The sequence below is a fragment of the Arctopsyche grandis genome, chromosome 8 (genome assembly GCF_051622035.1).
Source record: "Arctopsyche grandis isolate Sample6627 chromosome 8, ASM5162203v2, whole genome shotgun sequence".
NCBI classification, from domain to species: domain Eukaryota; kingdom Metazoa; phylum Arthropoda; class Insecta; order Trichoptera; family Hydropsychidae; genus Arctopsyche; species Arctopsyche grandis.
This window is the reverse complement of record NC_135362.1, coordinates 18,808,503-18,834,385: the sequence shown is the minus strand read 5'-3', so window position 1 is coordinate 18,834,385 and position 25,883 is coordinate 18,808,503. Positions and strand designations below refer to the sequence as shown.

Here is a 25,883-nt window from a genome sequence, read left to right as displayed (position 1 = left end):
TATCGCATTTCGGATTTATCCCTTTTGATATTTGTCGGCGCGTCCGTTTGCTCAGCAATAACGAGCGGGGTGACCGGGCGCCCTCCCGTTCGCCCTCCTCCCCGGGACCCTCGGCCTACAGGGTCGCACAAAGGGAAACTTTCAGAAAGAAGACTGTAATATGCAAGTTGTTAAAAAGGAACTATCGCCATACTCAAATATTGATCACTCGAACGACACACCCGGGCCCAGCTCAATTATCAACATCTTTTTCGTCCGTCCCCCCCCACACTCTGGTTCCCTCTGGCCGCTATCTCCGCCCTCGTTATATTCGCTAGTTATTATCAATACTTATATTTGATATTAGGGAGCAGTTACTGATTACTATACGTAACAAATGACAGTAGCAGAGATCAAAAGAGAGAGACAAAAAAAATCTACAGAAATATTTTAAAAAAATTGACCCACGTGAAGTTTCAGTGTAATGGATCAAAAATGTACTGATAAACAACCATAAAAGCGTTATCATGGATATATACTGAGAATATATCAAGTAAAATCTCGACATCAAAATTTCTCACGAACATACATACTACATATTGTCATTGAGGAAACATCTGAAATTAAGTTAATTGTCTCCATTTCTATAGCGTTTTCTTGTACTGCATTAGTCGATTGATATATTGTAGTTCTAAATGGAAACAAATATGTCCAAAAACATTAAAATTTATATGTACATAAATATATACATACGTATCCCACAAATAATTGATATTTATAATTTGTAATAAAGTTGTAAATGTTAAAGTAATAAAATTATAATGGAAAATTTTATGCCGTCGTCATGTGAGTAAAGATAAAAGTATTGAGTTTTGAAAGAAACAGAAAATAACCAATTTTATTATATGAACTTTGATAGAAAAACAAAGGCCAATCAAATTTAAATACTATAATTACCATTTATCAGATATAATATATAATACATAATAATGTTAATTAATCAAACGATTTTCCTCATTTTTTTTTATTAATTAATTTCTTCCATCCACTAATAATATGTTTTCTGTTAATAAATATAAAATTTAATTAAACCATATATTAAATATGTTTATTTTGGGTTCGAGGAAGAAGCGGTAATTAAAAAAGAAATGAGACAGATTTTTTAACATGATATAGATGTATACATATGTATGTATGTATGTACATATAGTATATTATACACGTGTAGGTAAAAACTACATACATACATATGTGCATATATATGAATATTATTAATATGTATACATGTATGCATACGTAATTATAGTTGATTTTTTTTATAATTGTTGACCATAAGCGTCACATTATTAATAACATTCTATGTGAGTACATTTTTTAGAAGGAAAACGTATTATAATAAAAATTGATTAATCGTTGTTCATAAAACAATGCAAACGATAGTTTTTCTAAACGCTAATTTTTGACTGACATTATTTTTCCCTATCCGTATGAAGATGTACCGATAACAACACATGGCGACGAAAAGATAAGATAAAAAATATGCTGTGAAAATAAATTTTGGTATATATGTACATATATATATAAAATACTGAATGCGTTGTGAAATTAATCACGAAATAATAACTACTACATACGTGAAAGATTAGTAGCGGCTATTTCGTTGGACTTGATGCAGATGCAATACGAATTTTACTAGCGTATAATCGATTCAAATCAAAAAATAAAAAGTGTGAAATTCTATTCTTGGTTTCTGGTTAAAATCTCGTCAGTAGTGAAGTCGACTTTGATTCTAACTCACGAATTATTCATTCTTCTTCGATATGGTGGAATTTAAAAGACTTGCCCTATTTTTGATAAGTAATGTTTTACAATAATATTAATTGAATAATTTAAAAACTTTATGCAATATAACGATCGTTTTCTATTTATATTTCACAGTATTTCACGCGTCAGTTTCTATTTCTTTTGGATGGTATGTAAAATATAATTGCAATTATGTGTACATATGTATATGAATTGTTATGAAAATATGAATCATAATCCGTATTTATTTCATTTTAATCGTAGGAATGAGCAATTTCATTACTTTGATCTCAACGAGTACCATAGCTACGACTCTGTATGTACATACATATAACATAAATAAAAACTCCTGTTTGATTGAACTTTTTAAATTTAGTCAAAATAATATTATACGTACAAATGTATATGCTTTCAGATGGTAAACTGGTTCGTAGAATTGAACTATAAATTCAGCGACTTCTTACATATAGTTACCTTGGGGACAACAACCGAAAATCGGCCAATATATATGTTGAAATTCGCAATGAACGCTAGTATAACAAAACCTATAATATTAATCGATGCTAATGCACACGCAAGAGAATGGGCTTCAAGTGCAACAGCCCTGAACCTCATCAGCCCTGAACCTGAATTTGTTAAAAAATCTCGATTGGTACATAATTCCCATGGTTAATCCCGATGGATATGAATTCTCGCGAGCACCAGGGGTAAGACATACCGTTAAATCCATTTTCGGTCAAAACCATTGTTAAATTATACCCATTTGAAGCTATTCAATCCATAACAAAATTAAGGTTGAAAATGTCGTTATTAATATGGTAATTAAACACAGTCGAATCAAAATGGCGTGACATAAAATGTTTACAATGCAATATTTTTGACGTTTAAATTATTATTTATATTTAAAGTAATATTTTAATAAAACGTAGCTGAGACGTTCTTGTCATAATAAAATACATATAAATTCTTTAGTCCAACTGTGACGCACATTTTAATTTAATTTTTTAGTCACACTTTATAAAAGCTGATATCTTGTAATTTGTACGTATCGGAAATGATATTACGACCAGTCATATCAAAATTTATCGACTACCGACTATATTTTATGATTCCACTCCAAACTCCGTCTCCAAATTTTAGTAAATGAGATAAATGTAGAAAAATGATAATAAAATGAAGGATAAGACGGAGGAAACAATTTGTTTTAGCCACAAAATACGTGCAATTCAACGATTTTATTTATAATGTAATTTAAAATCATGATTTTTATAAAGAGATTATTAAATTTCAATTTATTAGTGGATTTGCTTCGATAAAATTGGAAATCCGTTGACACATACCGTAATACTATTAATCAAAGAAGATAATATGTAAAAAGGAGTCGGTTCGGTTTTTTACGACTCCGCTGGAAATGCTCCAACTTCGACTCTACTGCCCTGATTGCCTACTATAAAATAAACTCGAATATGTTTAATATGAGTTAAATGCTTTCTGAAACCTGTACGCACCGGGTCCTGAATTTGAACGAATATTTATAAATTTTCTATTTGGATGAACTTATGTGTAATAAGAGAAATTTAAATTGCAGAATCGAATGTGGCGGAAGAATCGTGCGATTCGCCCCGGAAGCAAGTGCTACGGCGTAGACATAAATCGCAACTACGACATCCATTGGATGGAGACCGGAAGTGATAACGATCCGTGTAGTTTTGAGCTCTATGCCGGTCCAGCTCCATTGTCAGAGTTGGAATCTCAAGCCGTCAGTAGCGTGATGATGTATTATAGCGACCGAATCAAACTTTACATTTCACTGCACACCTATGGAAATTCTTTGTTATTCCCTTACGGATACACGAGTAAAGATATTCCGAGGGAAGCTAAAAAATTGTGGAGCTTGGGAAATTCAATGGCCAACGCAATTAAACGGGTCTCTGGACACGAATATACTGTTGAGCCGGCCGGTAAGCTATACGAAGCTTCTGGTGGAAGTGATGACTATGCATATTGTGTCGCCAAAATACCGTATGTTTACACGTTTGAATTAACCGATGGTTATAGTTTCGATTATCCTGCGTCCAAGTTGTGGTCATTGTACTCAGAAATTATGCCTGCCTTCAAATTGGCTGCTAAAAAAATTGGCAGAATGAGAGTTCGTTGAATTAGTTTAAACACTATTTTCATTTTGTACACAGCAGGTAGATCTTACTTTTTACTACCGCTTTGTTGTTTTTTTTTACTAACCTCTTATACGTTTCACATGTTTTTTTCATAATGATATGTATAATTATAGTTTTAAAACTAGGCTCATTGAATTTAGCAAAGTTCCTTTACAAATTTTAGCCGATAAGAAAATAAATATGAATAAAAATAAATTTTTGAGCTTCGTTATTTGTTGGTGGAGTAATTTTCTGAAAATTATATGATGTAAATACAAATATTAATTTGTATAAATAAATGTATTGTATTCGTCTGCGAATTATTAGAAATTTTATGAGTCAATCAATGTTATAATGCATTTCAAAATTATCTAATAATATTTGTGATGGAACACATTCACATGATTGCCGTGCTGGACGAAATTCCCGTGTATGTATGTATGTACATATATATGTACATATGAATGCAATTGACTATGCGACTACTTATTTTACTGTATTAATTTCCAAACTTAATTTGACGGCTTTGTTGGAATATGAATACAATATTCCAACGAGGCGTAATACGTATGGAGATTTACATACATATAAGAGCCAGCAATAAATACATATGCATGTTTACTAAACATTAAACCATTACTAAAATACTTATGTGCAATTATTGTGTTAATACCAAAAAAATATATGATAGAATTAACTGTTGTATGTACATACATATGTACAATATTAAAGTTACATTAATTCAAAGAAAATTATCATACACTTCAGCTATGAAATTTAGATAACACTGAATCCATGAAATAAATCAGCTCAAAACTATCACTGAAAAAATCTTAAATAAATTTATCCATTCTTCATACGAAATAAAGTTTAATTTAATTTAAAAAGGCTCACCAATAATGTACATACATTACACAATATATTCTTTACATATTTATGATTCTGGTATAAATGTACATCACTTATATGTAGGTATGCACAACATTATTTAAGTATATTACAAATTGCTTTTCAATGTTAAACAATTAATCTAGAATACAGTAGAACAATTAAGACAACAATAATAATAATAATAACAATTTATTCCTAAACATCATAATGGAATCACTAAAAATATCTATATTACATCTTTCAGAGTTTACTTCATTTATATGTATCATAACATGCTAATTTACTTTTGTTAAGAAGATTTTTTTATATAGTCTGGATTTAAAAAGTAATAATCATTATTTCAGAACTTGAGAATACATATATCACAATGTTTTTTTTTCGCTTGGTAGTAGGTGGAAAATATTATTTTTAATATGAGTAAATACAAATATTCTTTATTTGTCTATTTCTGTCTATTCGTTTGTTTGTGATATTCAAATAAAATATAACGAATATATAATTACTTTCATGTATAGGTAAATAAAATTTTGTATCAGTCTTCAAGCTTTTTAATTTATAGACTAATAATTCACTTAACTATTTTCGAAATTATGAAAATGAAAGCTGATTAGTTCACGACTAAAGAAATTTGTCTCTTTACACATACCTACATATGTACATATGTATGTATGTATGTACACTGTGACATATTTTTCGGATCAGCGTTTTGATTTTATCGACTGACATAAATTTTTCTTCGATATTATAGTCATTGATATCGGATTCAATTAACTGGCTTTCACCATTACGTTTCGGGTTTCATTGTATGATTTATAAGCGTATACTAAATGCATTTTATCGAAAACTAGCAATTGTTCACCCGCGGGCCGACGATTACAGACATTTACGGCAAAAATAAAAATGAGGCCAAAAATTGTTATACATATAATTCAGTCAGGAGTTACCAGTTGTTATGGCCATGTTATGGCCAGAATCTATAAAATCATGAGACTTCATCGATAATTACAAGTGTTTCCTAATAGAGTTTTCTGGTTAATCTAACAATAATCATTAGGACGGTTCCATATTGGGCACCACCAACAATTAAACATAATCTATTCCACCTGGTTTTATATGTAAGCATATAATAATCTATTGAATATGTATATTTGTGATTTACCGATGGTTGTATTGTTGAAACAATGGTTTTTCCGAGCTCATCCGTTTGCGCCATGAATGCCGATTTTTCACGCAACCGTTTCCCATGATGATTTCAACGCGAAATTTAAATCTAATAATTAAACTTTCAATAAATAATTATAATTTAAATCCAAATATAAATAATTTATATGCCGCTTAGAATTTATTTAGTTTTCAATTCGTTTGATGCACATATTTATGCCTAAGAGTAAGATATTAAAATTTACCAGAAATGTATTTCACTTGAAATATTAAGGTAAAAATATAATGACTTATGTGATAGTTTTAAAACATTGTGCTATTGTAAGTGTTATTCAGGACTGTCATTTAAAATTGGTTCACAGCAATGTTTGTATTATGTTTGCTTAGACCATTTACAGTTACATACACAAATTCCTAATTTTACGAACCCATTAGGCCAATTTTCGAATTTCATTTATGATGATTGATGATTTGAACCCGCCTTAAATTGGGAAAACGGGTTACATATACAATATGTTTATTTATATAGTAATATATATATATATATTATTAAGAATTTAAATGTCATTAAAACTCGATTTAAAAAAAACGGAATAGGAGTTGAGACTTCACGGCTATAGTACTGCCTCACATTCTATCAAAAAGCTTTTTTCAAGACAAATTCACTACATAGCAAATAGTAAAAATGTTGGACATGAAGTCCGCTATGTTGGAAATCGAGTAGGCATTAAAAAAAAGAAATCGTTGAAATGAAATATTTTTCATACACATACAAAAATGGGCACGATTTTCATCGGGGGGCGTTAGAAGTTTGTTGGGGATGCGTCGAAGGCGCATGACAGGGCTGGGGCACCTTGTACGCAGACTCGCAGGGCGTGGCGGAGTTGAGTCTCGTAGACCGGGCCCCGCCACCAGTCCACAGTTGGACACGGCCCGGGTCGCTCGGGTTCCGGTGGGGCCTCCGGGGCCCCCCCAGAAGACTCCTGCGAAAACGATGTCCCAGCCCCAGCCGAGGAAAATGGTCCAGTCGTATCCGGACACCCGACCGAGCAGCTGTGCAGCTTGGATCCTGCTCTCATCTCGTCGCCAAGGCCCAGACAACTTACTTTCCCAACTATCATCGGTCGAATTCGAATTTGCCGCGAACGCTGCTCGAACAACTTCGCACAAATTGGTAAGTTTTTCAAACAAATTTGAACACATTTCAGGTTTTGAATTAAAACTTTTTTACACATTATATTACAAGTCTTCATAGGAAAAGCAACAATACTTCATTTTATTTCAAAAAAAATTCAAGCGGTCTGAATTTTTGGAGCCTTTGTAAATGAAAATAATTGCTGGCTTAAATCTGATTAGGCTTGCACGGTCACGAATATTGCCGGAAAAACCTATCCGATCGGTCGCGTTCTGCAGTAAACGTAAGTTATTGCCGAAATGTTCGCACGAAGCGCGCTTTTCGCATTTTCCATGCGAAAACTAATATATATTAGTTTTCGTGTGTTGCCCTTATGATTAAAAGGTGCGCGATAAATTAAAATATCTGCGTTACCTTTTAAAATTTTCAGCCGACAAATATTAATCTAATTTAAAAATATAATAAATATTCATTTATTATATTTTAAAATTTCAATTCCTTTGGTTTTTTTGTTTTACATAAAAACAAAATTAGCACCAAACACTTATATTTAAATTCGAAAATAAGTGTTTAATAATTTTTCACATATTTATGTGAAAAATATTGAATAAATAGCTTTAAAAAAAAATCCTTTCATTTTTCTTACGAATGGTTCGAAATAATATTGAAATCACTCAAAGTTTTATATTCACAAATTTAAAATGTTTTTTTACCTGTTTTTACATGTTTTTTATTGTAAATTTCCATTTTATAGGTTCTACCAGCATTTAAAATTTTCCTGATATTTTATTCCAGTAATTTAAGTTATTTTTATTTTTATTTTTATTTCAATAAAAATAAAAATAGCTTAAAAATTACTTAAAAGTTCATAGATAATTCTAGAACAAATCGAAAATATTTTCCACATATTTCAAATTTCTTTAGGTACAACAAATCTCACGTAAATGTTTCGTGCCCAATTTGAATGTTTTTTTAATATTAAAAAAAAATTTTTTTAAAGCAACACATTCAAAAGATACAATTTTCTTTAAATTTCTTTAGACACCCTCTTAGCAAACAATTAAAAAAAATTCCACCCAATTATAAAGAAATACTCTGAAATTAATTACCCGCAAACGAGACTGATTTTTTATTTAAAATATTATTCTCAAACGGTGCCGTCACGGGGCGCTTTCGCTTAATTGGCGTCGCACCTACGAGAAATCCGGTTAATTTGTCCGGGGAGAGCACCTGAAAATACTACAAGACACGACCCGGTTACAATTTTGCCCACCCACATAACACCCAACCACCCCCTCGGTCGTTACCATCTTGAATACTTAAACGCGCGCCACACTCGGCACCGGAATCCGGTAATATGAATTCTGTCGGTGTGCATTTTTGCCGGGTCGTCATTTCCCCGTCCCCGCAACACCCGTCTTAAAAGGAAAATTTCCCATTCATTATGTATCGCGTTTCTCATTCATTATCAACACATAACTCACATTTCCGGAGGCTTTGTCTTTGAACCGCCTAATAAAGCCGAGCTCAAAGCGCGGAGGTTTCACGCGCCACCGGCCCCACCGACTTCCAAATTAACGTATCAAATGTCTGCCGAGGATACAGAACGGCAGAGAGAGAGGGTACAAACTTTACACGCGTGTGTAATAGATCCTCGTGTGTGTCGATTAATTGCCGACTTGAAGTCGCAAGTCTGCCGATTCGAGCCGCTTTAATGTTGTGAATAATTAAAAACGAATTAGGATTTGGCGAGCTTTCCCGTCCGGAAAGATGCGCAAAGCTTTCCTCCATTCGTCGCAAATTAACACCCCTTCGACCTATAGCACCCCACTTGGTGCCGTAGATGGTGAAGGAGTCCTCTCGCAATTTTTCCGACGTATCTTGGAATTAAGTATTTCCAATTAAATTTTGACTGCAGTTTAAACCGTACGACTCCGCGTAGGCTTAAAGACGAAAGCGACGGTATAAACCGTAAACGTTCGAATTGGAACGGATTATTTTAAACTTTTGATGTTTAATCAAAAAACACTTTTAATACAATTGCAGACTATTAAATATGGATTGGTAATAACATAATCATATTTTTGAGGTATTGAATTTATTATCTCGACAAAAACTTTGAAAAGTTGGATTTTTCATATATTTATTTTTCGAGAATAGTTTTGATTTTAAGATCATTAAAAAAAGCAGTTAAAAGTCATCTATTTTAATTTAGAAAAGTCTTTTATGATTAGTTTTGGCTGATTACCGAGAATTAAAATTCGCCGTTTCGCCCAAAAGTCCCCATACAATTCTCGCGCTTGCAATGAGTGTTTGTATGGAGGGAGTATTTTTTTTAGAAATTCGCCATTTTTTCCATGCTCCTGTTATTTTTTGAAAATCGAAGTTATTGAGAGTTTTTTAAGATATGTACCTTTAGTTTGAATATAAAAAAAAATCCGAAAAAATTACGAATTTTATGAAATATAAGGGGGTCAAATTTACTTTGTGACGTGAGCATGAACATGATTTTGGCCTGTTTATATTTCTAAGATTTCGAAAGTTTTTTGATATTTTTTTTATATTCAGATTAAATTTATATACCCAAAACGACTCTCAATGACTTTTTTTTCCAAAATAATTACGGCAACATGAACAAAATGACGATTTTCTGGAAATAACGCTTCCCACATACAAAGACCCATTGCGAACGCGGCGCGCTTTGTATGGGGATTTTTGGGCAAAACGGCGACTTTGAATTCTCGTTTATCAGTCAAAACTTATAACAATTGATCCAATTGAATTACAATAGGCGAATAATGACTGTTTATTTATTGAATCTTACTTATTCTTAAAAACCCACATTTTCAAAATTTCGCCGAGATAAATCGATTGCTTGGAGGCACACGATATTGCTTAAAATCTATTTTATTTAACGTTTCCTTGATGCGATGCAAGTTATACAAGTAAAAACTCGCGTTTGTTACTCCTTCATAATGTACATACGTACATGTATGTATAGATAGAAATTAACGACCAGTAAATCATTCTTTGTTTAATGATTTTTCGTCAAATAGGCAATAGTCAAACAGTCGGTGACCGATGACCGACCTACCGATCATCTATTTACTGACCAAATCAAACAAAGCTACCGACCAAATAAATACAGGTCAAAATTTTTCAACGCCAATACGACATAATTGAAATCGTAAATCATATTCAATGATCGCGCAAAGCATCAGCGAAGCTTATTATCACACGATTTATCTGCGAGATTATTAGACACACAAAAGCCCAAAACAAACTCAAATCAACCCCAAAAATTGCCTTTAAACAACAAAGACCGAATAAAATTGAACCGGTCGGTGTTGTTTTAAAATTAGCATTCACCGAACATAGACATCAGCAGCCGTCGGCGGCAAACGATACGGCAACGACAACGACAACGACACCGACACCGAATTACCACCGGTTTTATTGTCGAATGCGGGTTAAATTGTAACCGTATTTAACGAAACGGCCGTGTATAACACTCGTCGATAACACCTGGCCCGCTCGGTTAATTATTCAGAGCGGCTGATGCCCGCAGTGTGGGCCCGCGCTCCACGGGTCAACGGGGACCCTTAGCCAAACCAAAGCCGAATGTTAAATAAATAAACGGACGCCGACACGTTGCTGGTGGGCCCTTTACAGCCTTCGGTGAAGAAAGGCGCCTTTCACGACTGCCTGAATTATTACGACGGAGCTTTTCCCGGGCGCCTTTGTTTGCGCGACACTCAATTGTCTCGTCTGAAGCGCGCCCTCTGTACCACTCTGGTATACACTGTTGGAAATTAGTGTGATTCTGATTGTCACATCGACGAGGACTCAAACAATGAGGATATCTATGAACTATGGGAAAATATTTTCTTTTTCTTTTAGTTTGAAATAATTACAACAAATTAAATTACATGTTTTTTTATAATATCTTGTATTTCCATGTATATAGGTATGCAGTATTTTTTCCAGCCTTTAATCTTCATATAAAAAATTCGGTAAGTCATGAGTGGGACATTTTCTTTTTAGAAAAATAAATTTACTATTATTACACAATTTTTTCAATACTGCTACGGTTATTGAGCTGAAAATATATAATTATATGCTTCATATAATATCTCAGAACTGATTAGAATATGTAATTAAGACAAATATCTTATGTTTATCCCAAATAAATAACAAAATATGGTTTAAAATTAAAAAAAAAATTAGTCATAGTCTCTAGGTTGAATTTCTGCACAATATGTACTTCATATATTGTTACTACAAACATGTATGAAGACAATGTAAAAATAATTAACAACACTAAATACGTTTCTATGTATGCAGTTATAAAAACTGCAAAACCAATTATAGTATAATTCTCTAACATAAGATTTTCTGACAATATGAAAAGATTAGTCAAATTTGATACACATAGCTGCAAGAGCATTTCGAGCCCTCACTGAACAATTTAACTACATTTAGTAATTCTTCAGTAAGTTTTGCGCTAAACTTCAACTCAAATTGGGTGAACATTTTGAACAACTTAAATTATTCGCAGTACTTATCACTCTATTATCACGTGTTTACACACGTAAACTCGGCCGGGGCGACAAACGCGAATTTTGGAATTTCATCGATGGATCTTAAACGTTTTGATATATTTTTTTAAATATTTAACGTTCCCTTGATATGATTTTTTCTCTAGGTCCATTGACGAAAATCCAAAATTCACGTTTTTCAATCCAACCAAATGTGCATATGTACATACATATAATATAATATTTATTCTACTTGATTACTTGAAGTCGGTCGAAAGAAAATTTATATGCATTCCCCCCCCCCCCCCCCTTATATTGCTCCCCCAGAACCACGTGACTGGTGCAACCTCAAAGTCGAGTACTGCTTGTTTCTACGCATAATTAGATATGGAGAGTGCATCGGGGTCAGGCATGTAAGCCTGCCAGCGGTAAAGCGTTGAAAAATCATTTCGAGCATGCGAGCATACACGCGAAATAGGCCAAACTTGACCGTATCATGGAATATGTAATATTATTGCATAGTTTATTCTCGCATGACTACTTCTCGCCTTATAAGTTTACACTTTTTTGCAATTCTGGTGTTACTTTATTTTTTTATGGGTGGGTACATGGTTGAAAATATATGTACATACATGCATATTAAACAAAACTATGACGATTTTTTTCTTCAGTACACAAGTGTGCAATCTATGACTTGCAAATTTATATAAAATCTAAAGCAATTATTATGGTTTGATGTCCAATTTGTATCCAGAATTAAAAAACATTTTTCGAACTTATTATTTAGATCGATATGTTTTCTATAATTTTTTAAAATTAATATACATACATTTATCAATCGTATGTTCATTGATAATTAAAACCCCATTTTAAAATTCCCTTGTTAGCTAAAGATCGATTCGGAAAACGGTTTGCATAACATGGGTTGTAATCCTGAAATTGAAAGATCTATAAATGATTCTGAAAAACCTAATTAAAATTCTGCTACGAATAAGAAATAAGTTATTCAATTGGGTATTAGAAAATATGAAAATATTATTGACTTCGATTTTAGTTTGTCCCTACATTTTTATAAACGCTTTTTCTTGAACCATGCTTCGGCGTAAATAAAGAGATGAATTAAATCAAAGATCTATCAATGATTCCGAGCAACCAAATTAAAATTCTGCGATGAATATGAAATAAGTTATTCAATTGGGTAATATGTAGAAAATATGAAAATATTATCGACTCCAATTTTGTTTTGTTCCCATTTTATTAAACTTAATTTCATAAAATACATATATCATTTGCAAAAAAAAAATACATGTAATTTATTATAAGGTAAACTGTACAAATCATATAAAATTAGCAAATAATTTTGGATAGAAAATTTTCAATGAATTAATTTTTGCTATCCGAAAAATAATTAGGGTTTATGACATTAAAATTCAAAAAAACTTTATTATACATTGTAGCTGTTAAGTGGTCTGGTATTGTTTCATTATCGAATTATTTTATTTCAATAGTAGTAAAATATTAGTAGGGTTCAACGCCAAAGAAAGACATTTGGACTTGAAGAGACTAATTAGAAATTTTAAATATCTCTAACACATTTGTGAGTAATACTAACAACGTATACATATGTATTAATGGTCAACATGTAGCTACGGTTTGGGCAGGAAGCGTCAGTTTTCTTTGTTACCGTATCGTTGTCGATGTTTTAATTTGTAGGCGAATAGCGACATCAATTAACGTAATGCGGCCGTGGGGTGGAGGGTGGGTGGGGTGGGGATGAGGGTGCACACCGTTAATTGGCAAAAAGCTCACCTTTGGCGGGGGTCCGCTGTTTGCCGTAACGAAATATTATCATAATAATCAAGGGTAATTGAGGGAAAAATAATTGAGTTATGGGCGGGCGGCTTCGTTGAGGCGCGACACCGGCCATGCTACGAAAACGATGACGATGCCAGGTTAATTAAACCACACAGACGCCCCTTTAGACATCAAAAACACACTGTTGCACCACGTCGTTTCACCGTTATCAAGCCTTTATCCCGCGACACATGATACTTGGAATGTGTGATTAATCTTCCCTTTAATTTACTCGCAATTATGACGGATGAAGGGGCGCTGCAGTGATTCGATCAATTGTATTATATGTACATATGTACAGTTAAATATCAATAAAACGTATTATTTTTTTGTGTATCGCCTAATGATAAGAACTATAGCAGTTACTAATATTGTTTTAAACCTTCAACTTTTGATCTTGATAATATTTGGCAAATGCGACAATTCATGAATTTCATCGTTTTTTCATGAATCAACTTCCAATAAACATATTTAATCATAAAATTAAAAATTGCTTTGAATACTTCTCAGAATTTTGGAGAAAAAAACATAATGATTATTATTATTGAACAGACATTAAAAAGTTCTAGTTCCAAACTTTTAAAAATTAAACATGACTCAATGTTTGTGTCCATTTTCGAAAATGAATGACATTAAATATATAATTATCTTCGAAATCGCTTATTTTTTAATGGGTATTGATAGATCTAATGAAATTGTTGTAGTTTTATTTCATTTAAAGAAGTCAGCAGAAAATCAATGGTAAATTTCAAAGTATAGGTACTATATATAGTATAGGTACTATAAGTATTTGTATGTATGTATGTACAATATGTGAACATATGATTGTGTTCTCGTTACATTATTCGTATCTGAATAAGATATATTTTTGTTGGATTCTTTTGCGTTCGGTGTCTGCTTCTTTGCTGCCGGGGTTTTGCTTATAATTTATGACCAAATTCACGACAACAAAAGCAGTCTGGAGAACAAGAGGTGTTTGAATTATTTCCGGATGGAAGTGGTCCACGGATGTACATAGACGCGCGGGCGGCAGGTGGCAGTTTTGTTGCCGCATACTCCCTTTGGCTTCTGATTGCGGTTGCTTTGCAACACGCCATTGTGTTTAAAAGGCATCTCCAATTAATTTTATCTCCCTTCTTCTGAAAACCCACCCCCCATCTCGCAGCGAGCACTTTTGACTATTCATTCGACTGTGGCAATGATCAATAAACGATTGCCGCGAGTGGCGCAACAAAAGAAATGCTCAAAACACTCGATTACAATTTTTTTTTCTTTTTTTATACTCGACTTAATTTCAATAATGGAAAATATTTACATTTTCACGTGAATGCGCAATAACATTAATAATCTGATTTCGATTCGAATTTTGGAGTCACGTTGATGCACATACGAACAAAGATGTATGAACCGTTTCAATTTTGACAAAGTATGTACTTTATATGTTACTAGTTGTTTTACCCGGCTTCGCTCAGTATTCGTAATATAAACAGCTTAAACATGGCGAATCTAATAGTTATTCATTTGTTAGTATTCATTTGTTTTTTTATTAAATTTATTTGAATCGAGAAAAAAAAATCGAATCGACACCATATCAAATCGGCGTCATAGAAACTTTGATTTGTTTTCGATGTTACCAATCAACATTACATACATACTTACATAGTTACAAAGTCTCTTTCGAAATTATATATATAAAATATTATAAGAAAACAGTTTTAAAATAGTTTGTCATAGAAAAACAGATTTTTACGCAATATACATTATCTGTAGCAATGCTAAATAATGTATTCAGTATACTCACAGTACTACAGCTGGACATGGAATGTAGGAAAGTAGGACTAAAAATTAACGAATATAAGTATGCTCGATAGTATTATATTAGACAATATGGCAGTAGAAGTAGTTACAAATTATTAATATCTATGTCAAATCATTGACATGTCCGGTTATAAAAAAGAGGGAATAAGGAGATGTATTAAATAAGGATGGAATGAATTTGGGCGAATGAATGCCGTATTCAAATCTAAAATGCCACTTTCCCTGAAGAAAAAGATCTTCAATCAATATGTCTTGTCAGTGATGACGTTTGGATGCAAAACTTAGGCATTGCTACATTAGGTCCAGTGATTTAAAAGAAGTATAGAACGCTATATGATTGGCATAACGAAGAGAGATAGAAAATGGAATACGTGATGTAATGGTGAGAGTAAAGAAATTGAAATGGCAATGAGCGAGTCACGTAGCTAGAAGAATGGACGATCGATGGACGAAAAAAGTGCTCGAATGGTACCCGAGAGAATGTGGAGGGGTGCAATAAAGGCCACAGGGCAGATAGGTGGATGAAATCAGAAAAATGGTGAAGAGGCCTTCATCCAGCAGTGGATGGCGAATGGCTGTGAATGATGATGATAATGATATGTATTTTTTGTCCACTTAAAATGTTACAAAATATACACTTTTATATAAATTGTATAAATGTAATTTAAATCTACTTCAATCTTAGACATTTTCAAAGCAGAAAGTTTTTAAAATTGAATCACTGCTTTTTTTTACCGAAGGGGGAGAAAATGTACTGAAATGCATCTGGCGTAAAAGGCAATTTTCCGAGGATTCAAAGTCCAAGGGTGCCGTCGATCGCCGAGGCACTTGGAAAGAACACCTTGTTTGTAATTATTAAAAGGCTTTTGTATCCATGCGGTGTTCACCTTGCTTGGACAAAGCTACATAAGAAGGAGCAGCCCAGCCCAGACAAACTTTAAACTAAGGTAAGCCTTGCCGCTTTAGTTCGTCTGGCGTAAAAGTGGAGAGGGGTTGAGCGCAAAGTATGGCGTCGCGAAAGTTGATTACATTATTCCCAGTTGAATCCACTTAAAATTACAATCCCGCGGGATTACTCGCATCGCGAAAACACCACAACTCCATCCAGACGAGACGCATACTACTAGCCGATTTATGGGCAACCGAGCGTTGACGACCCCTAAGGTGTCTCATGCGGTGAGACAAATTAAAAATGAGCCCACCAACCCCCGAGCAGCCAAATGAACTGATGACACTCCTTCGTCAAGTGTCAGCTATAACGCGAACTTGAATACACTTTTGTGCTATTACAACTTTTTAAACAAGCAATAGATCGTCACAAAGTCGTACCGGACTTCTTAATTAAAAGTTCACCAAGTTCAAAAATATTAACTTGTTGTCGTTGTTTATCTCGACGCTGCTCTTTACCGAAAGAGCCATGCTGCAAACAAATTACATTGTGTCTTTGTATTATGTTTGCATTGCTTAGTGCATTTTAATTACGAGAAATTCATGAACAAGTTGCAGCATTCTCTTTAGTCTTTTGTTAGTTATGTAGGTACATACAATTTTTGAAATTATTTTAATTATATATTATTTTATTCAATCAATCACACACACTTGCCTTAACGGATTGCTCCAAAGCAACGAGTGTGGCATACAAATTAAGAATTATTAATTAATATATGCAGGTATACACCCATATATAATACAACTGGACAACGTCTCGTTCTCCGACGAAAGGGTCTCTCAGACTGTGTTCGTTGGGGGGGGGGGGGGGGGGGGGTGATGGCCTCATGTTGAGGGCTTTAAGGGTTAAATCATTTGACGTTTAAAACGGGATTTACGGGTATATGGTAAAATATAGTACAGAAGTATTGCAAGTGTTATACAAGGCTAAAACAAACAAAATTCGAAATGCTGAAAAACTGGAAATATTCGGAAAATTGGCAAGGGTTACCAATTTGTTGGAACCGTTTCAAATGAAAATTAGATACATTGGAAAACTCTGATAGGAAACTTATCAACCTGGAGTCACATATCCTGGCCAGCAGCAACCGGTGGGATTTAGCCCGTGACGACTTTTTCGAAAGCATTATATACTGCTGGTTATAGTCCACGCTGCATACATATGTATACTGCATACATATCTAAAGACATTTATAATAAGGTTATCGAAATAATAACTTCTAAGTGAAAAAAAATCGTTGTTTTCGATTTGTTTTAAATATCATATAGATAGCAAATATATCCGATATAATTAAATACATTATAAACGATGAACGTACGCAGACACCTTAATTTGGAAACGCTTTGATCTGCAACTTTACCTCCTTTGGGATTGTCAGAATCTCTTCGGTTTAATCATTACGTTAAATGCTCAAGATATTCTCGTTCTCGAGCAATTCGCTTTTCAAAATTCGATCCGAGTGCTCGCGATCGTTGAACCCTAATTTTTTTTAAATATAATTTCCGCGATACTGAGGTTGTTTTTGTTATACATGAATATGCGTATTTTCCTCGGGGTTTTATTTTACGCGTTATCACAGTTCCCCACCGGTGCACCTCGACGGTTAAACCACAATATATTATGTGTTGTTGGGGGTGGGAGATTGCTCCCAGAGTGTCGCACTCTTACAGTCTTCCATATTGTCTCGGTGGGTGTACTTACTCTAAGGATTCTCGTCCGTAAACTATTTTATGAACCAAGCTTTTTTTCTTAGCTTTTTCTAAGGCATTTCATAATATTGCAAAGTGCTACGGAAATCAAATTTTAATCCTACTTAAAACACCATTAATTTCAAGGCACCGTTGAAGTAGTTTTTATAATGAGTCATTGTTTTTTAAAGAGCAAAAAAATTTCCTTTTACACATAAAAGATTTTATGCTTTATTATTAAAAATTTTATGTACTTTTTTTAAATATGTATAAATACATATAAAACAAAGTTCTTTTCTTCTGAATATATTAAAAATTAAGTACTGAAAAGGTACGCAAAAATTTAAATTGTATTGTTTTGCCAAAATTCTAATTATTACAGGAGCATACGTGGCGTATTAAAAATTGAGGTTTTGTCCTGAATAAGAATAGCAGCTATTCAGTGCATTAAAATATTATGAAAGAATCCGTGCGTGGAACAGAGGGAAAATCCCCCAGGAAACAGGCGAAATATTTTTCTACTACGAACTATATATTTCCCAACTTTCACCTGCTTTCTTAAACATTTATGCGGTCGGGGGGTATGTTTTCCTCTTATCCTGTACAATGGACTTGTATGAGTTACAAGATTATTTTGCCTACCGAAGTGCACGAGAGAAAAAATACCTTTTGTGCTATTCGTCTCTCAAGCACATCCACATGTTTCCTCCTTTTCGATACCATGTTATATTTATAATAGTAAAATTATTATTATATAATATCAAAAATATATTATTTTACCAAAAACATCAAGAGGATTTACAGATATTATGCGATTTTTTGGCACATTCTCGTGGAATGATGAACACACACGTTTGAGCCTTTTTCAAAGAAGCTATTTTCAGTCGCTGAAAGTTAGACACTTCCGGTGAAGCTGTTATGGTTGGCAGAAAAGGAAAAGTGGAAAAGCTGGCAATCTTATGCTTGCGTTGAAAGGCAACCTGTCGAATTGACACTTATGGCACCCTTAAAATAGTACTGTTGAAATATTTTTGAATGCATAAAATATATCACTGAGACGAAAATTTTTATCATAATTATTTTTGTACGTAGGTGAAGTATTATACTGAAATAATAGTTTAAATAGCAGTAAATTATTATGAGCCATCAAAGAAAATTCCAAACGAAGCACGAAAATAATATTAAAAAGTTGTAGTAGGTGTCTAAGAGGAGCGTCAAGACGCGTTGCCGGAAAGCGGCCAGCGTCGTAGTCTGGCTCCTTTCAACAAGGTATATTTTCCATTATGGAACATCTAGGAACCAATTTCCGGAACGGGAATTTTACGGGAATTTGGTTGCTCTATTGCTTTTTCACTTTTTTTCCCTCCCCTAATACATAGGCCGTGCGGCAGCTCTCGCCATTCACTCTTCCGAGGGGAAAACTTTTTGTGAACTTTTGTCGAGTTTTTATGCCTCGGCTATCAATGGCTATTTATGAGCGAGCTACATAATTTTCACGCCACACCCACCACTCGTACCGATTTGAAAGAGTCTCTAAATAATAAAACCCTCTTATGCTTTCATTTTTGATATTTCCTTAACGACGCGTCTAGAAAATTCCTAGTGTATATGTACATACATATTTCTAAATGATCGTGATCACATTATTAACATGCAAACTTTTTTATCTGACCTAATGGCAATTATAAATTTGAGGTAAATTACACTGAGCAACAAAAAAAAAAAAAATACCGGGGCGTAGAGTAATCAATCTTTACTAAGGTTGACCCACTGAATATAAATATCACAATGGTTTTTGTTGGCTTGTACATGTTTAAAATATATGAACATTTAAAAAAATGGGCAATTTTCACATATGGTAAAGTGAAAAATTATCTCATGGTATTACGTAAAAAAATAATTTGACTAGATTATTAATAGATTTTAAATTAAAGATTACAAAAGCCAGAACTCATATATTTTAAACGCTCATATCTTTAAGCGATAGCAAGCCAACAAACTATATTATCAAATTCGAATTCAATGGGCTAAAATTAGTAAAAATTGATTAGTCGATTAGATTTGAAATTGCAATTTAATATTATACTAACACCGATTTAGCAACGTACATATTTGATTAAAATTTCATCAACATATTAACCCATTACATGATATTGTATTCCATTTCGCTTGAGATTCTATAAATATGCAAAATAGGATACCAATTTTTTAATAGTAAAAGAGAAGAAAGGATATTTTTTTATTGTATAATCACATTAAATTCGACAGGCTTATCACTGCTGTATAATACATCAATGAAAATCAGCAGAGAATGTGTGCTCTCTTGTTGTATTTTTTATTGTTTATTTTGGCGATCAGCTTAGACCCGTCACAGTATTATAGTCGGGGAAACGCGAGTGATATGCAACGGCCGTAAAACGTTTCGGTAATGTCACTCGTATATTACACGTGGAACAGTATTTGAAAATCATTACACGTCTAATAAAAGAGAGCACCTCGCAATACACAGGGCCGTCGCCTTTTATATGAAAAAAGGCACACGATGACACCAGCATCCCATAAAAGGGCTCGGCCGTAAAGAGCTTGTATCGAACCGGGGCGTCGTAAACGGCGCCCGTTATGCGGCCTCAAACTGTGGGACGGGCGCCTCTCCACCCTCCCTTACCGCACAAATGACACTTAATAAAATATATTACCACGTGTCACGCACTTATGAACAACCCCGTGTACAAACCCACATAAGAACGTACGCGCCCATTTCGAATTCAAAGAAAATGGTGTTTTAGAATCGATGACGGCTCACTTTTCCTTTCGGTATAATTTGGACCCAATTTTATAAAATGAAATAACTGAATTATTTGATCAATATGATCTTATTTTAAATATTAACTACATGAAATTTTCTTTTAATTTCCATCCGTATTTCGCAAGTTTCATTCATCGTATTCTAACATTATCCGAACGTCTCCTCTACATCCCACTTAGCATTCAAGCATTTTCGACCATCTCTTATCCATTTTTTAGCTACTTGATCCACTTACGGCCATTTCAGCTTATCCATCCTTTCAATCACATAGATGGTTCACATACGCATACAGATACCTTTATTTCGATATGTTAACGTTATTATACAAGATTTTCCATATTTACTATATACATGACATTGTTATTTATTATTATTAAATAGAAAATTTCTAATGAATTATTTAACAATTATCTATTTTAAACTAAAAGTAACAACTATAGTATAAAATAGTTAACAAAATTAAACAAAACTGTAAATAGTAACCCTAAAATAATATAATATAATTCCAAACATAGCATTTTATTAAACTTACATACATAATAACAAAAAAAATGTCACTGAAATATATGTATGTACATAGAATTTTAAGACAACGCTCGTCAAAATTTCAAACTTAACGATGATGTGCATACGTATGTACTCTGTAAACGCAATATTACGATTAAAAATAATAATTTGAATTAATATTGGAGTTTGTCCACTGCAGATGCTGACCATTTACATACATACATATGTGTATGTATTTTATATACTCGCATTTGGATTCGTTCTGAGGGCGTCCTTCTATCCACAGAAATAAGAATTTTCCATGCGTAAAAGAGAAGGAGTTTAATATTGGAATTTTGTGAATGCTTTTTCTCGACCGTCGATACAATGGCGTCGGGAAACCGACGGGATTATCGCGATAATACGGTGAAGTCATTTGGGCCTTTTGACATAAAAATAAAATATTGAAAACCTTCTAGTAATTTTAGAATAGTTTTCGCTCTGATGAAACTGATCAAACGTAATTTTTTTTTACAATCATATTACTTTCATGAAAGAAGCACGATCAAATTGAGTCTTGTTATTTTCTTACAAAATAATATATGTATCGCTCAGCTCAAAATAATATATGTATATCTCAATGTGCCGTTACTGGTTGTGTATTTAATGTACGAGGATGGGGAGGTGAAAGTGTCAAACGTGCAGGGTTCACTTTACAATCGAGCGCACTTTAACCCTCCTATAAGCCACGCGGTTAAAACTTTATTTTATAATAAATTTAGCGTTTATTGAAAACTGGTTTGTAGCTTTACGTGATAAGTTTTATAACACCTTGCAGGCGATGACGGCGGTGGCTTTCGTTTCAGCTCAAGAGCTTTTTAAAGCCGGCGATAAAAAAATGTTTAAAGATTTTCTGCTATCGGAGACGTTTAATTTTATATTAATTCTAAAACGGATATTTGATTTTAGATCAAAGGAAAATATATATAATATATCTACATTTATAAATTCGATAAACATATGTATGTAGAATAAAATTCAATACCATTATATGTTTAAAGATGTAAGTACATATAATTATAATATATCACATTTGTACAACGTAAAAAAATCTATCTAAAAATAATACCCTTCTTTTGATTAAAGGTACATTATATAAAATATAATCAAATGAAATCCAAATAATGAATTCAATTAAAATATAAAACAAAAATATAAAAATACGAGTGTACACATGAGTAAGTATATAAATTAATGGATTGGAGTAAGCTTGTGGGGTGGTAATAGGGGTGTTTCACAATTCTTAAGTGGCTGCACTGAAAATCCTAAACGTTTTATGGTTTCACTGGAACCACACCTAAACTGAGGGAACTGACTCAACTCGAAACGAGAAAACCTCCATTATTTATTTTATAAACAACCTCTAGTGTCCAATAAAAGTTGTGAGCTTCGAATAGTGCACTTAAGTCACGCACATGTCTATACCTACGAGTAAATATTATACATACATACGTATGTATGTACATTCAATCTTCCACACAATATACATACATTCGTACGTATGAATGTATGTACATATATATGTACATAAAGTTTGTGTAGTCACATATGTATATTATCTACATGTAATAGATAGAATTAAATTCGTCTCGTTTCTCATCCCGATATAGTAGGGAAATATTCTCTTTCTTTTTGGAGGGGTTGACAGCGTATTGTTGGGGGTTGTGCGGGTGCAAAATTCACTTTTCAATTGACAATAAAATTTTCCGCTTGTTCAAGCGCAGACCACTCTTTCCATTTACGAGCCGCCCCTGCAGACGATGTCGCCTTAACCGATTCGTTTTTTTCTTACTTTGAGAATTCGTTATGTGTTCAACACGAATAAAAAGAAACCGTTGAAAACCATTCGAATCATTTTCATTCTACCCCTACGTAGATAGTATTCGTTTGAAGGATACCATAGAGATTTTTATGGAAAATTGTCGACTGCAAGGAAAGTGCAAACCTCTCGTCGGCTTGTATGCAGATTGTGCATTTGCGAAATAAATCCCAATTCAATCTCTAACGTCTCTTTTCCAACGACGACAACTGCAAATATTTGCACTAGTTTTGTGAAAAGCGCTTCGAGTAATTCTACCATCACAGGAAATGACTAGTCTGTCTGTCGACAAAAGAGGCCGCTATAAATTTCACCGGATGTGATAAATAAAAAATGTCATTGATATCGAAAACATTTTAAATGAATGAATCATTCTCACAATAAAATTGCATACATACATACATATGTACATAACTGGAGATGTACATAAATAGATAAAGTAATGCTTCTAATATTAAAATAATCGAACTCACTCTAAAAACCGCTTATTGATAGTATCGTTGTCATTGAAATGAATTGAAAAATTGCAGACAGTTTGTGGGGTCTATTACAGATAGACACATTTATGAGAAAAGTTTTCCGTTCAGGTTCAGCGGTTCAGCAATTGAATTATGGAAAATGTCGAGTTAAAATAAACTGTACCGTTAGATATCGGTTCGTGAAGAAGCCCCACTGGGCAAACTTTCACAAGGCTGTTGATTTTTTTCCAAGTTACACTAGACGAGGTGCAACAGCTATACAAAGATGGAGTGGGAAAACTTTGAAGTGTATAAACTAGTTTTATGATCTTGCCGATACTCGGCCCGTCCTTTATTACTGCTAACATGCATGTACACAAGTATACATATATTATACATATGTACATACATATGTGCATACACCAGCATCCCCCTTTTGCAGGGCTTTTAAATGACCTTTCGCACTATTACACTATATGACGGTTGGTGAAAATTTTATTACACATCGTATAAAAAAGGTTCGTGTCAATACCACGGGAAATTTAACTTTCGTAAATCTCTAGAAGGAACCTTACCGAATTAATTAAAATTTTCATATTATATCTTACATACTAATTAAATGTACATGTCTAATTAAATCGACTTGAAAAACATTTTAACTGTAATGGAAGAATATTGCGAGAAAATTGCAATGATATCAAGAAAATTATTGATTCACGATACTTAGTAATAGTATCGGAATTTCACTGAAAAAATTGTAACAATGCTATTTTTCGAAACGGCAAACTAAAAATGTTTTTCCTAGTCAGAATTACACAAACTTAATGCATTAATAACAAATACACTTTTAACCAAAGTACATGAGTTTTTATGTGCCATACAATTTCCATTTAAGTTCCCAGCTCTGCTTAGTTCATATTTGCACGCTGTCATATGTGCATAAGTATGTATATGGGTATATAGTGGTGAAGGTAGGAATTTTGGTCCGCACGCAAAAATTACATGATTTTAGGTGATTTTAAAAATATGGAATTTAATAATTCCAATAATTTTTTGATACATATTTACTCAACCGACTTCCAAAATTCTTCTTTCTGAATTTAAGGATTGAAAAATCACTAATAAGCTCTATTTTTGAGGTTTGCCTGTGTTCAATGGCCAGCAATGCGGGATTATTTAGTTTGGATTGTCTGATTGAGTTTCATTTGTAATCTTTTATAATTTTGAATATACATATAACGTAGAAGTCATAAAGAATATTGAATAGTCTTCCGATTTATCTGCTAACAATCTCCAAGAAATTTTCGACGGTCATAATTTAAACTGATAGTGTTTAGTCATTAGTTATAAGAAAAATTCCTCAAGAAGCACTCCATTCCGTCTTCTGTAAACCCTGCAAAACCAGACTTATTTGTCGATTTAAGTTTCTTGAAATCACTAATAAGCTCCATTTTCGAAGCTTCAATGGCCAGCAATACGAGATGTGTTCAATGGCCAGCAATACGAGACTATTTAGTCTCGTATCTTTTATAAGGTGTTTGTTTGTATTTGGGCCCCCTGTCAAGTTTGATTCTCAACCTTTGCATGACTGTTATGAGGTAACTACGCCACTGCATAAATAAATTAAAATTATCAAAGTTTCGCCTACTTAATGTTTTCAAATTTATTGAAAAAACATAAAACACAAAAACATAAAAGTGAATTTAAAAACCATCGAAACTTATGTATATTATGTACTTGTGGTTTTACCCAGCTTCGCTCGGTATTTTTAATATAAACCGCTTTAATTAAACATGACTAATCCAATAGTAAACATTTTATTAAATTTATTTCAATAGTTTTATTTTATATAAAGTTATTTGAATACTCATTTGATTTTTTTAATTAATTTGACTGTCACAAACAAACAAACATATTAAGTCTCTTTCGAAATTATATGTATACCAGAATCTGGCGGCCCCTCCGGCGCAAAGGCGCCTTCGCCCTCGGCACATTCGCCCTCAGCGCCTTCGCCCCCGGCGCCCTTCGGGACTTCGCCTCCGGGAACTTTGCCTCCTGGGCCTTCGCCCCCGGGGCTTTCGAATCCTTTGAATTGAAAAAAATAAATAAATCGAATGTGTTGTTTACGAACCAACCAACTAATTTTACATATATACAAAGTCTCTTTCGAAATTATATATTAGATACATATGTCCCTAAAGCAAACAAACTATGTATATTGAAATATGAGCACATTCATACTGAATACGACAAATAGACATTCCACACACTGAACCTTCGCA

The 25,883-nt window shown here is 33.3% G+C and overlaps 1 long non-coding RNA gene and 1 pseudogene across 1 annotated transcript in view; both read left to right on the top strand.

The window, feature by feature from the left end:
* The first annotated feature begins 1,799 nt into the window (after positions 1-1,799).
* LOC143915869 (carboxypeptidase B-like) lies at positions 1,800-5,727 on the top strand (annotated as a pseudogene).
* A 1,179-nt stretch (positions 5,728-6,906) lies between these two features.
* LOC143915775 (uncharacterized) overlaps positions 6,907-25,883 on the top strand; it is a 31,252-nt gene continuing 12,275 nt past the window's right edge. Inside the window, exon 1 of the long non-coding RNA XR_013260931.1 lies at positions 6,907-7,164. This is a non-coding gene — a long non-coding RNA (uncharacterized LOC143915775). The remainder of the gene's footprint in view (positions 7,165-25,883) is intronic.